This window comes from Oncorhynchus kisutch, unplaced genomic scaffold, assembly GCF_002021735.2.
Source record: "Oncorhynchus kisutch isolate 150728-3 unplaced genomic scaffold, Okis_V2 scaffold3202, whole genome shotgun sequence".
NCBI lineage: Eukaryota > Metazoa > Chordata > Actinopteri > Salmoniformes > Salmonidae > Oncorhynchus > Oncorhynchus kisutch.
In genome coordinates, this window is record NW_022265147.1 from 302,551 (window position 1) to 319,121 (window position 16,571).

The 16,571-nt window shown below is 37.7% G+C and overlaps 1 pseudogene; it reads left to right on the top strand.

The window, feature by feature from the left end:
• Window positions 1-16,571, top strand: part of LOC109886338 (serine/threonine-protein kinase/endoribonuclease IRE1-like) — a 64,019-nt pseudogene that overhangs the window by 39,252 nt on the left and 8,196 nt on the right.

Sequence of the window (16,571 nt, forward strand, 5' to 3'; positions counted from 1 at the left end):
TATTTATTAATGATATAGTTATGATATAGTCATTATATATTCATGATATAGTTATATATATATATATATATATATATATATATTCATGACATAGTCATTATATATTCATGATATAGTTATAATTTATTCAGTATTTATTAATGATATAGTTATGATATAGTCATTATATATTAATGATATATATATATATATTCATGACACAGTCATTATATATTCATGATATATTCGTGACCTAGTCATTATATATTCGTGACATAGTCATTACATATTCGTGATATAGTCATTATATATTCATGACATAGACATTATATATTCATGACATAGTCATTATATATCATGACATAGTCATTATATATTCCTGATAAGTATAAGATAAGTATCTGATATATGAATGTTCCAGGGGCCGTTTTGACGGCCGTCGCGTGGCGGTGAAACGGATCCTTCCAGAGTGTTTTGATGTTGCAGAGCGAGAGGTCCAGCTGCTCCGGGAATCGGACGAACATCCAAACGTCATCAGATACTACTGCACGAGCGAGACAAACTGTTCACCTACATCGCTATAGAACTGTGTGCTGCTACGCTACAACAGGTAGGTAGATACTACTGCACCGAGCGAGACAAACTGTTCACCTACAACAGGTAGGTAGATACTACTGCACCGAGAGAGACAAACTGTTCACCTACAACAGGTAGGTAGATACTACTGCACCGAGAGAAACAAACTGTTCACCTACAACAGGTAGGTAGATACTACTGCACCGAGAGAGACAAACTGTTCACCTACAACAGGTATGTAGGTATATATATAACCTGGTAGTGTATATATATAACCTGGTAGTGTATATATAACCTGGTAGTGTATATATAACCTGGTAGTGTATAAATATATAGCCTGGTAGTGTATATATATATATAACCTGGTAGTGTATAAATATATAGCCTGGTAGTGTATATATAACCTGGTGTTGTGTATATATAACCTGGTAGTGTATGTATATATAACCTGGTAGTGTATATATATAACCTGGTGTTGTGTATATATAACCTGGTAGTGTATATGTATATATAACCTGGTAGTGTATATATAACCTGGTAGTGTGTATATATATAACCTGGTAGTGTATATATAACCTGGTAGTGTGTATATATATAACCTGGTAGTGTATATATAACCTGGTAGTGTATATATATAACCTGGTAGTGTATATATATATATACCTGGTAGTGTATATATAACCTGGTAGTGTATATATATATAACCTGGTAGTGTATATATAACCTGGTAGTGTATATATAACCTGGTAGTGTGTATATATATAACCTGGTAGTGTATATATAACCTGGTAGTGTATATATATAACCTGGTAGTGTATATATATATATACCTGGTAGTGTATATATATAACCTGGTAGTGTATATATATATATAAACCTGGTAGTGTATATATAACCTGGTAGTGTATATATATAACCTGGTAGTGTATATATATAACCTGGTAGTGTATATATATAACCTGGTAGTGTATATATAACCTGGTAGTGTATATATATATAACCTGGTAGTGTATATATATATAACCTGGTAGTGTATATATAACCTGGTAGTGTATATATATTATAACCTGGTAGTGTATATATATAACCTGGTAGTGTATATTATATATAACCTGGTAGTGTGTATATATATAACCTGGTAGTGTGTATATAACCTGGTAGTGTATATATATAACCTGGTAGTGATATATATATATAACCTGGTAGTGTGTATATATTAACCTGGTAGTGTATATATATAACCTGGTAGTGTATATATATAACCTGGTAGTGTATATATATAACCTGGTAGTGGTACTATATATATAAACTGGTAGTGTATATATAACCTGGTAGTGTATATATATACCTGGTAGTGTATATATATAACCTGGTAAGTGTATATATATAACCTGTAGTGTATATATATAACCTGGTAGTTGTATATATATAACCTGGTAGTGTATATATATATAACTGGTAGTTGTATATATATAACCTGGGTAGTGTATATATATAACCTGGTAGTGTATATATATATAACCTGGTAGTGTATATATTATACCTGGTAGTGTATATATATATAACCTGGTAGTGTATATATATAACCTGGTAGTGTATATATATATAACCCTGGTAGTGGAATAATTTAACCTGTAGTGTATATATATAACCTGGTAGTGTATATATATATAAACCTGGTAGTGTATATATATAACCTGGTAGTGTATATATATATAACCTGGTAGTGTATATATATAACCTGGTATGTATATATATATATAACCTGGTAGTGTATATATATATAACCTGGTAGTGTAATATATATAACCTGGTAGTGTATATATATATAACCTGGTAGTGTAATATATATATAACCTGGTAGTGTATATATAACATGGTAAGGTAGTGTATATATATAACCTGGTAGTGTATATATATATAACCTGGTAGTGTATATATATAACCTGGTAGTGTATATATATAACCTGGTAGTGTATATATAACCTGGTAGTGTATATATATAACCTGGGTAAGTGTATATATAGTATATAACCTGGTAGTGTATATATATAACCTGGTAGTGTGTATATATATAACCTGGTAGTGTATATAGTATAACCTGGTAGTGTATATATATAAACCTGGTAGTGTATATATATATATAACCTGGTAGTGTATATATATATATTATACCTGGTAGTGTGTATATATATATAACCTGGTAGTGTGTATATATATAATAACCTGGTAGTGTTATATATATATAACGCTGGTAGTGTATATATAACCTGGTAGTGTATATATATACTAACCTGGTAGTGTATATATATATATAACCTGGTAGTGTGTATTATATAATAACCTGGTAGTGTATATATATATAACCTGGTAGTGTAATAATAAACCTGGTAGTGTATATATATATATAACCTGGTAGTGTATATATATAACCTGGTAGTGTATATTTATTAATATATAATACCTGGTAGTGTGTATATAACCTGGTAGTGTATATATATATAACCTGGTAGTGTGTATATATAACCTGGTAGTGTATATATAACCTGGTAGGTGTATATATATAACCTGGTAGTGTATATATATAATATAACCTGGTAGTGTATATATTAACCTGGTAGTGGTATATATAACTGGTAGTGTATAATATATAACCTGGTAGTGTATATATATATATAACCTGGTAGTGTAATATATAACCTGGTAGTGTATATATAACCTGGTAGTGTATATATATATATATAACTGGTAGTGTATATATATATATACCTGGTAGTGTATATATAACCTGGTAGTGTATATATATAACCTGGTAGTGTATATATATATATAACCTGGTAGTGTATATATAACCTGGTAGTGTATATATATAACCTGTAGTGTAATATAACCTGGTAGTGTATATATAACCTGGTAGTGATATATATATATAACTGGTAGTGTATATATATATATAACCTGGTAGTGTATATAGCACTGGTATGTTATATATAACCTGTAGTGTATATATTAATATAACTGGTAGTGATATATATATATAACCTGGTAGTGTATATATATAACCTGGTAGTGTATATATATAACCTGGTAGTGTATATATATAACCTGGTAGTGTATATATATAACCTGGTAGTGTATATATATAACCTGGTAGTGTATATATATAACCTGGTAGTGTATATATATATATAACCTGGTAGTGTATATATATATATAACCTGGTAGTGTATATATATATAACCTGGTAGTGTATATATATATATATAACCTGGTAGTGTGTATATATGTATATAACCTGGTAGTGTATATATATATAATAACCTGGTAGTGTATATATATAACCTGGTAGTGTATATATATATATAACCTGGTAGTGTATATATATTAACCTGGTAGTGTATATATATATAACCTGGTAGTGTATATATATAACCTGGTAGTGTATATATATAACCTGGTAGTGTATATATATAACCTGGTAGTGTATATATATAACCTGGTAGTGTATATATATAACCTGGTAGTGTATATATATATATAACCTGGTAGTGTATATATATATATAACCTGGTAGTGTATATAATATAACCTGGTAGTGTATATATATAACCTGGTAGTGTATATATATAACCTGGGTAGTATAACTGGTATATATATAACCTGGTAGTGTATATATATAACCTGGTAGTGTATATATGTATATAACCTGGTAGTGTATATATATAACCTGGTAGTGTATATATATAACCTGGTAGTGTATATATATATATAACCTGGTAGTGTATATATAACCTGGTAGTGTATATATATATATAACCTGGTAGTGTATATATATATATAACCTGGTAGTGTATATATATATATAACCTGGTAGTGTGTATATATGTATATAACCTGGTAGTGTATATATATATATAACCTGGTAGTGTATATATATATAACCTGGTAGTGTATATATATATATAACCTGGTAGTGTGTATATATGTATATAACCTGGTAGTGTATATATATATATAACCTGGTAGTGTATATATATATATAACCTGGTAGTGTATATATATATATATAACCTGGTAGTGTGTATATATATAACCTGGTAGTGTATATATATATATAACCTGGTAGTGTATATATATATATAACCTGGTAGTGTGTATATATATAACCTGGTAGTGTATATATGTATATAACCTGGTAGTGTATATATATATAGACCTGGTAGTGTATATATATATATATAACCTGGTAGTGTGTATATATATACCTGGTAGTGTATATATATAACCTGGTAGTGTATATATACTTATATAATCCTGGTAGTGTATATATATATATAACCTGGTAGTGTATATATATATAACCTGGTAGTGTATATATAACCTGGTAGTGTATATATATAACCTGGTAGTGTATATATAACCTGGTAGTGTGTATATATAACCTGGTAGTGTATATATATAAACCTGGTAGTGTGTATATATAACCTGGTAGTGTGTATATATAACCTGGTAGTGATATATATAACCTGGTAGTGTATATATATATAACCTGGTAGTGTATATATATAAACCTGGTAGTGTATATATATAACCTGGTAGTGTATATATATATATAACCTGGTAGTGTATATATAACCTGGTAGTGTATATATATAACCTGGTAGTGTGTATATATAACCTGGTAGTGTATATATATATATATAACCTGGTAGTGTATATATAACCTGGTAGTGTATATATTTTTATTTAATTTATTTTTATTTCACCTTTATTTAACCAGGTAGGCTAGTTGAGAACACCTTTATTTAACCAGGTAGGCTAGTTGAGAACAAGTTCTCATTTGCAACTGCGACCTGGCCAAGATAAAGCATAGCAGTGTGAGCATACAACAAAGAGTTACACATGGAGTAAACAATTAACAAGTCAATAACACAGTAGAAAACAAAGGGGGGGTCTATATACAATGTGTGCAAAAGGCATGAGGAGGTAGGCAAATAATTACAATTTTGCAGATTAACACTGGAGTGATAAAAGATCAGATGGTCATGTACAGGTAGAGATATTGGTGTGCAGAAGAGCAGAAAAGTAAATAAATAAAAACAGTATGGGGATGAGGTAAGTGAAAAGGGTGGGCTATTTACCAATAGACTATGTACAGCTGCAGCGATCGGTTAGCTGCTCAGATAGCTGATGTTTGAAGTTGGTGAGGGAGATAAAAGTCTCCAACTTCAGCGATTTTTGCAATTCGTTCCAGTCACAGGCAGCAGAGTACTGGAACGAAAGGCGGCCAAATGAGGTGTTGGCTTTAGGGATGATCAGTGAGATACACCTGCTGGAGCGCGTGCTACGGATGGGTGTTGCCATCGTGACCAGTGAGCTGAGATAAGGCGGAGCTTTACCTAGCATAGACTTGTAGATGACCTGGAGCCAGTGGGTCTGGCGACGAATATGTAGCGAGGGCCAGCCGACTAGAGCATACAAGTCGCAGTGGTGGGTGGTATAAGGTGCTTTAGTGACAAAACGGATGGCACTGTGATAGACTGCATCCAGTTTGCTGAGTAGAGTGTTGGAAGCCATTTTGTAGATTACATCGCCGAAGTCGAGGATCGGTAGGATAGTCAGTTTTACTAGGGTAAGCTTGGCGGCTTGAGTGAAGGAGGCTTTGTTGCGGAATAGAAAGCCGACTCTTGATTTGATTTTCGATTGGAGATGTTTGATATGAGTCTGGAAGGAGAGTTTGCAGTCTAGCCAGACACCTAGGTACTTATAGACGTCCACATATTCTAGGTCGGAACCATCCAGGGTGGTGATGCTAGTCGGGCATGCAGGTGCAGGCAGCGACCGGTTGAAAAGCATGCATTTGGTTTTACTAGCGTTTAAGAGCAGTTGGAGGCTACGGAAGGAGTGTTGTATGGCATTGAAGCTTGTTTGGAGGTTAGATAGCACAGTGTCCAAAGACGGGCCGAAAGTATATAGAATGGTGTCGTCTGCGTAGAGGTGGATCAGGGAATCGCCCGCAGCAAGAGCAACATCATTGATATACACAGAGAAAAGAGTCGGCCCGAGAATTGAACCCTGTGGCACCCCCATAGAGACTGCCAGAGGACCGGACAGCATGCCCTCCGATTTGACACACTGAACTCTGTCTGCAAAGTAATTGGTGAACCAGGCAAGGCAGTCATCCGAAAAACCGAGGCTACTGAGTCTGCCGATAAGAATATGGTGATTGACAGAGTCGAAAGCCTTGGCAAGGTCGATGAAGACGGCTGCACAGTACTGTCTTTTATCGATGGCGGTTATGATGTCGTTTAGTACCTTGAGTGTGGCTGAGGTGCACCCATGACCGGCTCGGAAACCAGATTGCACAGCGGAGAAGGTACGGTGGGATTCGAGATGGTCAGTGACCTGTTTGTTGACTTGGCTTTCGAAGACCTTAGATAGGCAGGGCAGGATGGATATAGGTCTGTAACAGTTTGGGTCCAGGGTGTCTCCCCCTTTGAAGAGGGGGATGACTGCGGCAGCTTTCCAATCCTTGGGGATCTCAGACGAGATGAAAGAGAGGTTGAACAGGCTGGTAATAGGGGTTGCGACAATGGTGGCAGATAGTTTCAGAAATAGAGGGTCCAGATTGTCAAGCCCAGCTGATTTGTACGGGTCCAGGTTTTGCAGCTCTTTCAGAACATCTGCTATCTGGATTTGGGTAAAGGAGAACCTGGAGAGGCTTGGGCGAGGAGCTGCGGGGGGGGCGGAGCTGTTGGCCGAGGTTGAAGTAGCCAGGCGGAAGGCATGGCCAGCCGTTGAGAAATGCTTATTGAAGTTTTCGATAATCATGGATTTATCAGTGGTGACCGTGTTACCTAGCCTCAGTGCAGTGGGCAGCTGGGAGGAGGTGCTCTTGTTCTCCATGGACTTCACAGTGTCCCAGAACTTTTTGGAGTTGGAGCTACAGGATGCAAACTTCTGCCTGAAGAAGCTGGCCTTAGCTTTCCTGACTGACTGCGTGTATTGGTTCCGGACTTCCCTGAACAGTTGCATATCACGGGGACTATTCGATGCTATTGCAGTCCGCCACAGGATGTTTTTGTGCTGGTCGAGGGCAGTCAGGTCTGGGGTGAACCAAGGGCTGTATCTGTTCTTAGTTCTGCATTTTTTGAACGGAGCATGCTTATCTAAAATGGTGAGGAAGTTACTTTTAAAGAATGACCAGGCATCCTCAACTGACGGGATGAGGTCAATGTCCTTCCAGGATACCCGGGCCAGGTCGATTAGAAAGGCCTGCTCACAGAAGTGTTTTAGAGAGCGTTTGACAGTGATGAGGGGTGGTCGTTTGACTGCGGCTCCGTAGCGGATACAGGCAATGAGGCAGTGATCGCTGAGATCCTGGTTGAAGACAGCGGAGGTGTATTTGGAGGGCCAGTTGGTCAGGATGACGTCTATGAGGGTGCCCTTGTTTACAGAGTTAGGGTTGTACCTGGTGGGTTCCTTGATGATTTGTGTGAGATTGAGGGCATCTAGCTTAGATTGTAGGACTGGCGGGGTGTTAAGCATATCCCAGTTTAGGTCACCTAACAGAACAAACTCTGAAGCTAGATGGGGGGCGATCAATTCACAAATGGTGTCCAGGGCACAGCTGGGAGCTGAGGGGGGTCGGTAGCATGCGGCAACCGTGAGAGACTTATTTCTGGAGAGAGTAATTTTCAAAATTAGTAGTTCGAACTGTTTGGGTATGGACCTGGAAAGTATGACATTACTTTGCAGGCTATCTCTGCAGTAAACTGCAACTCCTCCCCCTTTGGCAGTTCTATCTTGACGGAAGATGTTATAGTTGGGTATGGAAATCTCTGAATTTTTGGTGGCCTTCCTGAGCCAGGATTCAGACACAGCAAGGACATCAGGGTTAGCAGAGTGTGCTAAAGCAGTGAGTAAGACAAACTTAGGGAGGAGGCTTCTGATGTTGACATGCATGAAACCAAGGCTTTTTCGAACACAGAAGTCAACAAATGAGGGTGCCTGGGGACATGCAGGGCCTGGGTTTACCTCCACATCACCCGCGGAACAGAGAAGGAGTAGTATGAGGGTGCGGCTAAAGGCTATCAAAACTGGTCGCCTAGAGCGTTGGGGACAGAGAATAAGAGGAGCAGGTTTCTGGGCATGGTAGAATATATTCAGGGCATAATGCGCAGACAGGGGTATGGTGGGGTGCGGGTACAGCGGAGGTAAGCCCAGGCACTGGGTGATGATGAGAGAGGTTGTATCTCTGGACATGCTGGTAGTAATGGGTGAGGTCACCGCATGTGTGGGAGGTGGGACAAAGGAGTTATCAGGGGTATGAAGAGTGGAACTAGGGGCTCCATTGTGAACTAAAACAATGATAACTAACCTGAACAACAGTATACAAGGCATATTGACATTTGAGAGAGACATACAGCGAGGCATACAGTAATCACAGGTGTTGAATTGGGAAAGCTAGCTAAAACAGTAGGTGAGACAACAGCTAATCAGCTAGCACAACAACAGCAGGTAAAATGGCGTAGACTAGGCAACGGGGCCAACAGATAAAACAAACAAGCAGAATGGAGTACCGTGATTTATGGACAGTCCAGCGTGCATCAGCTATGTAGCCAAGAGATCAGTGTCCAGGGGGCAGCGGTGGATGGGGAAGGGAAGCTGGACTGGCGAGTGTTATCCAGGTAAAAAAAAAACGAACAATGACTAAATAGCTTGTAGCTAGTTAGCTGGTTAGCTTCTGGAGGTTCTTGAGTGTGTTCTAAAAATAAATAAAAAATAATAGCGATTCCGTATCACATTGGGTGAGGCAGGTTTCCGGAAGGTATAAACAAATTAAAAGTCAAAAGAGATAGAAAGTAAATATGGGTCCGGTGGGCGTTTGGGACGCGGCGATTCAGGCGGTTAGCAGGCCTGTGCTAACAAGCTAACAGTTTGTAGGCCCGGGCTAGACAAGGTAGCAGTTAGCGGACCGGAGCTGGACAAGCTAGCAGTTAGCAGGCCGAATTAGCAAGCAGGGAGATAGCGAGGGCTAGAGAGTTAGCCTTTGGGGGACGTCGCGATGGGGTGAGTCTGTTTATTCCTCTTCATGCGGTGACATCGATAGACCGGTCGTGGGCCCGGGTATTGTAGCTCAGGAGTATGCTACGGTGGTAGCACAGGCCGGGCTAGCTTCAAGCTAAGTGGGTGGAAACGCTAGCCAGGGGTAATCATCCGGGGTTGCGGTTTAGCTAGATAGCTAGTTGTGAAGATCCAGCGTATTTGGAAGCTTAGGTTTAGCAAAATGTTTTTAAAGGGATAGCTATGTAAAAAACGAAAAATATGTAAAAAACGAAAAATATGTAAAAACGAAAAAATAAACAAAATATAAACTAAATATACAGGGACACGACACGACAGGACGACTTACTGCTACGCCATCTTGGATCACCTCATATATAACCTGGTAGTGTATATATATATAACCTGGTGTATATATAACGTGGTAGTGTATGTATATAACCTGGTAGTGTATATATATAACGTGGTAGTGTATGTATATAACCTGGTGTATATATATAACCTGGTAGTGTATATATATAACCTGGTAGTGTATATATAACCTGGTAGTGTATATATATATAACCTGGTAGTGTATATATATAACCTGGTAGTGTATATATAACCTGGTAGTGTATATATAACCTGGTAGTGTGTATATATATATAACCTGGTAGTGTATATATAACCTGGTAGTGTATATATAACCTGGTAGTGTATATATAACCTGGTAGTGTGTATATATATATAACCTGGTAGTGTATATATATAACCTGGTAGTATATATATATATAACCTGGTAGTGTATATATAACCTGGTAGTGTATATATATATATATAACCTGGTAGTGTATATATAACCTGGTAGTGTATATATATAACCTGGTAGTGTATATATAACCTGGTAGTGTGTATATATAACCTGGTAGTGTGTATATATATATAACCTGGTAGTGTATATATAACCTGGTAGTGTATATATATATATAACCTGGTAGTGTATATATAACCTGGTAGTGTATATTTATTTATTTTATTTATTTTACCTTTATTTAACCAGGTAGGCAAGTTGAGAACAAGTTCTCATTTACAATTGCGACCTGGCCAAGATAAAGCAAAGCAGTTCGACAGATAAAACGACACAGAGTTACACATGGAGTAAAAACAAACATACAGTCAATAATGCAGTATAAACAAGTCTATATACAATGTGAGCAAATGAGGTGAGAAGGGAGGTAAAGGCAAAAAAAGGCCATGATGGCAAAGTAAATACAATATAGCAAGTAAAAATACTGGAATATATATATACCTGGTAGTGTATATATATATATAACCTGGTAGTGTATATATATATATAACCTGGTAGTGTATATATATTATAAACCTGGTAGTGTATATATATAACCTGGTAGTGTATATATATAACCTGGTAGTGTATATATATACCTGGTAGTGTGTATATAACCTGGTAGTGTATATATATATATAACCTGGTATGTGTTATATATATACTATAACCTTGTATTAGTATAATATATAACCTGGTAGTGTATATATAACCTGGTAGTGTATATATATAACCTGGTAGTGTATATATAACCTGGTAGTGTATATATATAACCTGTAGTGATATATATAACCTGGTAGTGTATATATAACTGGTAGTGTATATATATAACCTGGTAGTGTATATATATATATAACCTGGTAGTGTATATATATAACCTGGTAGTGTATATATATATATAACCTGGTAGTGTATATATAACCTGGTAGTGTATATATATATATAACCTGGTAGTGTAATATAGTACCTGGTAGTGTATATATAACCTGGTTAGTGTATAATATATAACCTGGTAGTTGTATATATATATATAACCTGGTAGTGTATATATATATATAACCTGGTAGGGGATAATTATATAGACCGGTAGTGTATATTATATAATAACCTGGTAAGTGTATATATATATAAACTGGTAGTGGTATATATACCTGGTAGTGTATATATATATATAACCGGGTAGTGTATATTAATCTATAGACGCTGGTAGTGTAAAGTATATTATATATTAACCTGGTAGTAGTATATATATATATTATACCTGGTAGTGTATATATATAACCTGGTATGTATATATAGATATAACCTGGTAGTGTATATATATATATAACCTGGTAGTGTATATATAACCTGGTAGTGTATATATATATAACCTGGTAGTGTATATATAACCTGTAGTGTAATATATAACCTGGTAGTGTATATATAACCTGGTAGTGTATATATATAACCTGGTAGTGTATATATAACCTGGTAGTGTATTAGATATAACCTGTAGTGTATATATATAACCTGGTAGTGTATATATATATATAACCTGGTAGTGTATATATAACCTGTAGTGTAGATAACCTGGTAGTGTATATATATAACCTGGTAGTGTATATATATATAACCTGGTAGTGTATATATATTATATAACCTGGTAGTGTATATATAACCTGGTAGTGTATATAACCTGGTAGTGTATATATATAACCTGGTAGTGTATATATATATCACCTGGTAGTGTATATATAACCTGGTAGTGTATATATATATATAACCTGGTAGTGTATATATATATAACCTGGTAGTGTATATATATAACCTGGTAGTGTAATATATATAACCTGGTAGTGGATATATGTACCCAGTAGTGTATATATATAACCTGGTCAGTGTATATATAAACCTGGTAGTGTATATATAACCTTGTAGTGTATATATATAACCTGGTAGTGTATATATATAACCTGGTAGTGTATATATGTAATGTGTATAACCTGTGTGTTCTCTACTGTCTCCAGTATGTGGAAGATCCGTCGTGCCACGCTGGTCTCAGCCCTGTCACTGTACTACAACAGACCATGTGTGGTCTCAGCCACCTCCACTCACTAAACATAGGTACTATATACAGCTGTCTGTCCGTCCGTCCGACCCGACCCTACCTACCTACCTACCTACCTTCCTTCCTTCCTTCCTTGTGTGGTCTCAGTCACCTCCACTCACCCAACATAAAGTACCAATCAAAAGTTTGGACACACCTACTCATTGAAGGTTTAAAAAATATATATATTTTAAAAACTATTTTCTACATTGTGGAATAGTAGTGAAGACATCAGAACTATGACGTGCCCATGAGAGTTACCCATGAAGAAGACCAGGAGTTGCCCATGCTGCAGAGGATAAGTTCATTAGAGTTAACTGGCTCTCATGAGGACCACCACAGGAAAGGAGGACCAGGAGTTACCCATGCTGCAGAGGATAAGTTTCATTAGAGTTAACTGGCTCTCATGAGGACCGCCACAGGAAGGAAGACCCAGAGTTACCCATGCTGCAGAGGATAAGTTCATTAGAGTTAACTGGCTCTCATGAGGACCGCCACAGGAAAGGAGGACCAGGAGTTACCCATGCTGCAGAGGATAAGTTCATTAGAGTTAACTGGCTCTCATGAGGACCGCCACAGGAAAGGAAGACCCAGAGTTACCCATGCTGCAGAGGATAAGTTCATTAGAGTTAACTGGCTCTCATGAGGACCGCCACAGGAAAGGAGGACCAGGAGTTACCCATGCTGCAGAGGATAAGTTCATTAGAGCTTCAGAAATTGCCAAAATAAATACTTCAGAGTTGAAAAAACATATTTTTATTTATTTATTTTGTTACCCCCTTTTTCTCGTGAAATCCATTGGTAGTAGGTGAACAGATGATCTCCGCATGTGTGGTTCCCACCGTGAAGCTTGGAGGAGGAGGTGTTATGGTGTGGGACTGCTCTGCTGGTGACACTGTCAGTTATTTATTTAGAATTCAAGGCACACTTACCCAGCATGGCTACCACCAGCATTCTGCAGCGATATACCATCCCATCTGGTTTGGGCTTAGTGTTTGTTCTTCAACAGGACAATGACCCAACACACCTCCAGGCTGTGTAAGGGCTATTTGACCAAGAAGGAGAGTGATGGAGTGCTGCATCAGATGACCTGGCATCCACAATCCCACGTCCTAAACCACGTCCTAGACTCGAGACTGGACTCAGACTCAGACTCAAACACAAGGGACTCGAGACTCTAGGTTTAGTGATTTGACAATACCACTGTTGACACCTCTCTCCCTCCATTTGTTAACTTCTCTCTCTCTCCATCTCTCTCTCTCTCTCTCCGGTCCTCTCTCCATCTCTCTCTCTCATCTCTCTCTCTCTCCATCTCTCTCTCTCTCCGGTCTCTCTCTCTCTCATCTCTCCATCTCTCTCTCCATCTCTCTCTCTCCATCTCTCTCTCCGGTCTCTCTCTCATCTCTCCATCTCTCTCTCTCTCCCTCTCTCTCCATCTCTCTCTCCGGTCTCTCTCCATCTCTCTCTCCATCTCTCTCTGGTCTCTCTCTCCATCTCTCTCTCCGATCTCTCTCCGATCTCTCTCTCCATCTCTCTCCGGTCTCTCTCTGGTCTCTCTCTCCATCTCTCTCTCCGGTCTCCAGTCCACAGGGATCTGAAGCCTCGTAACATCCTGTTGTCTCAGCCAGGGCCCCTGGGGCGGGTGAGAGCGCTGATATCAGACTTCGGCCTGTGTAAAAAGATCCCTGAGGGAAGGACTAGTTTCTCTCTCCGCTCGGGGATACCGGGGACAGAGGGTGGATCGCCCCGGAAGTACTGCTGGACACACCGGGAAACAACCCGGTGAGAGATACAGAGACACACACACACACACGCACACACACACACACACACACACAGACACAGACACACACACACACACACACACACACACACACACACACACACACACACACACACACACACACACACACACACACACAGACACACACACAGACACGCAGACGCACACGCACACGCACACGCAGACGCAGACGCACACGCACACACACACAGACACACACAGACACACACACACACACACACACACAAAGTAATTAATTAATTAAATACTATAAGGTTTTGATATCTTTACATCCTCTGTGACATGAAAGACTTCAGTTCCCAGCAGGCTGTTTGTTCTACTGGGTTCTACTACTACTATAATACTACTCCTCTCTCTAGTGTGTTCTACTACTACTATAATACTACTCCTCTCTAGTGTGTTCTACTACTACTATAATACTACTCCTCTCTCTAGTGTGTTCTACTACTACTATAATACTACTCCTCTCTAGTGTGTTCTACTACTACTATAATACTACTCCTCTCTCTAGTGTGTTCTACTACTACTATAATACTACTCCTCTCTAGTGTGTTCTACTACTACTATAATACTACTCCTCTCTAGTGTGTTCTACTACTACTATAATACTACTCCTCTCTAGTGTGCTCTACTACTACTATAATACTACTCCTCTCTCTAGTGTGTTCTACTACTACTATAATACTACTCCTCTCTCTATTGTGTTCTACTACTACTATAATACTACTCCTCTCTAGTGTGTTCTACTACTACTATAATACTACTCCTCTCTCTAGTGTGTTCTACTATAATACTACTCCTCTCTCTCTCTAGTGTGTTTCTACTACTACTATAATACTACTCCTCTCTCTAGTGTGTTCTACTACTACTATAATACTACTCCTCTCTAGTGTGTTCTACTACTACTATAATACTACTCCTCTCTAGTGTGTTCTACTACTACTTTAATACTACTCCTCTCTCTCTCTAGTGTGTTCTACTACTACTATAATACTACTCCTCTCTAGTGTGTTCTACTACTACTATAATACTACTCCTCTCTCTAGTGTGTTCTACTATAATACTACTCCTCTCTCTCTAGTGTGTTCTACTACTACTATAATACTACTCCTCTCTCTAGTGTGTTCTACTACTACTATAATTCTACTCCTCTCTAGTGTGTTCTACTACTACTATAATACTTCTCCTCTCTAGTGTGTTCTACTACTACTATAATACTACTCCTCCCTCTCTAGTGTGTTCTACTATAATACTACTACTCTCTCTCTCTAGTGTGTTCTACTACTACTATATACTACTCCTCTCTCTAGTGTGTTCTACTACTACTATAATTCTACTCCTCTCTAGTGTGTTCTACTACTACTATAATACTTCTCCTCTCTAGTGTGTTCTACTACTACTATAATACTACTCCTCTCTAGTGTGTTCTACTACTACTTTAATACTACTCCTCCCTCTCTAGTGTGTTACTACTACTACTATAATACTACTCCTCTCTCTCTAGTGTGTTCTACTACTACTATAATACTACTCCCTCTCTCTAGTGTGTTCTACTACTACTATAATACTACTCCTCTCTAGTGTGTTCTACTACTACTATAATACTACTCCTCTCTCTAGTGTGTTCTACTACTACTATAATACTACTCCTCTCTAGTGTGTTCTACTACTACTATAATACTACTCATCTCTCTAGTGTGTTCTACTACTACTATAATACTACTCCTCTCTAGTGTGTTCTACTACTACTATAATACTACTCCTCTCTAGTGTGTTCTACTACTACTATAATACTACTCCTCTCTAGTGTGTTCTACTACTACTTTAATACTACTCCTCCCTCTCTAGTGTGTTTCTACTACTACTATAATACTACTCCTCTCTCTAGTGTGTTCTACTACTACTATAATACTACTCCCTCTCTCTAGTGTGTTCTACTACTACTATAATACTGCTCCTCTCTCTAGTGTGTTCTACTACTACTATAATACTACTCCTCTCTCTAGTGTGTTCTACTACTACTATAATACTACTCCTCTCTAGTGTGTTCTACTACTACTATAATACTACTCATCTCTCTAGTGTGTTCTACTACTACTATAATACTACTCCTCTCTAGTGTGTTCTACTACTACTATAATACTACTCCTCTCTAGTGTGTTCTACTACTACTATAATACTACTCCTCTCTAGTGTGTTCTACTACTACTATAATACTACTCCTCCCTCTC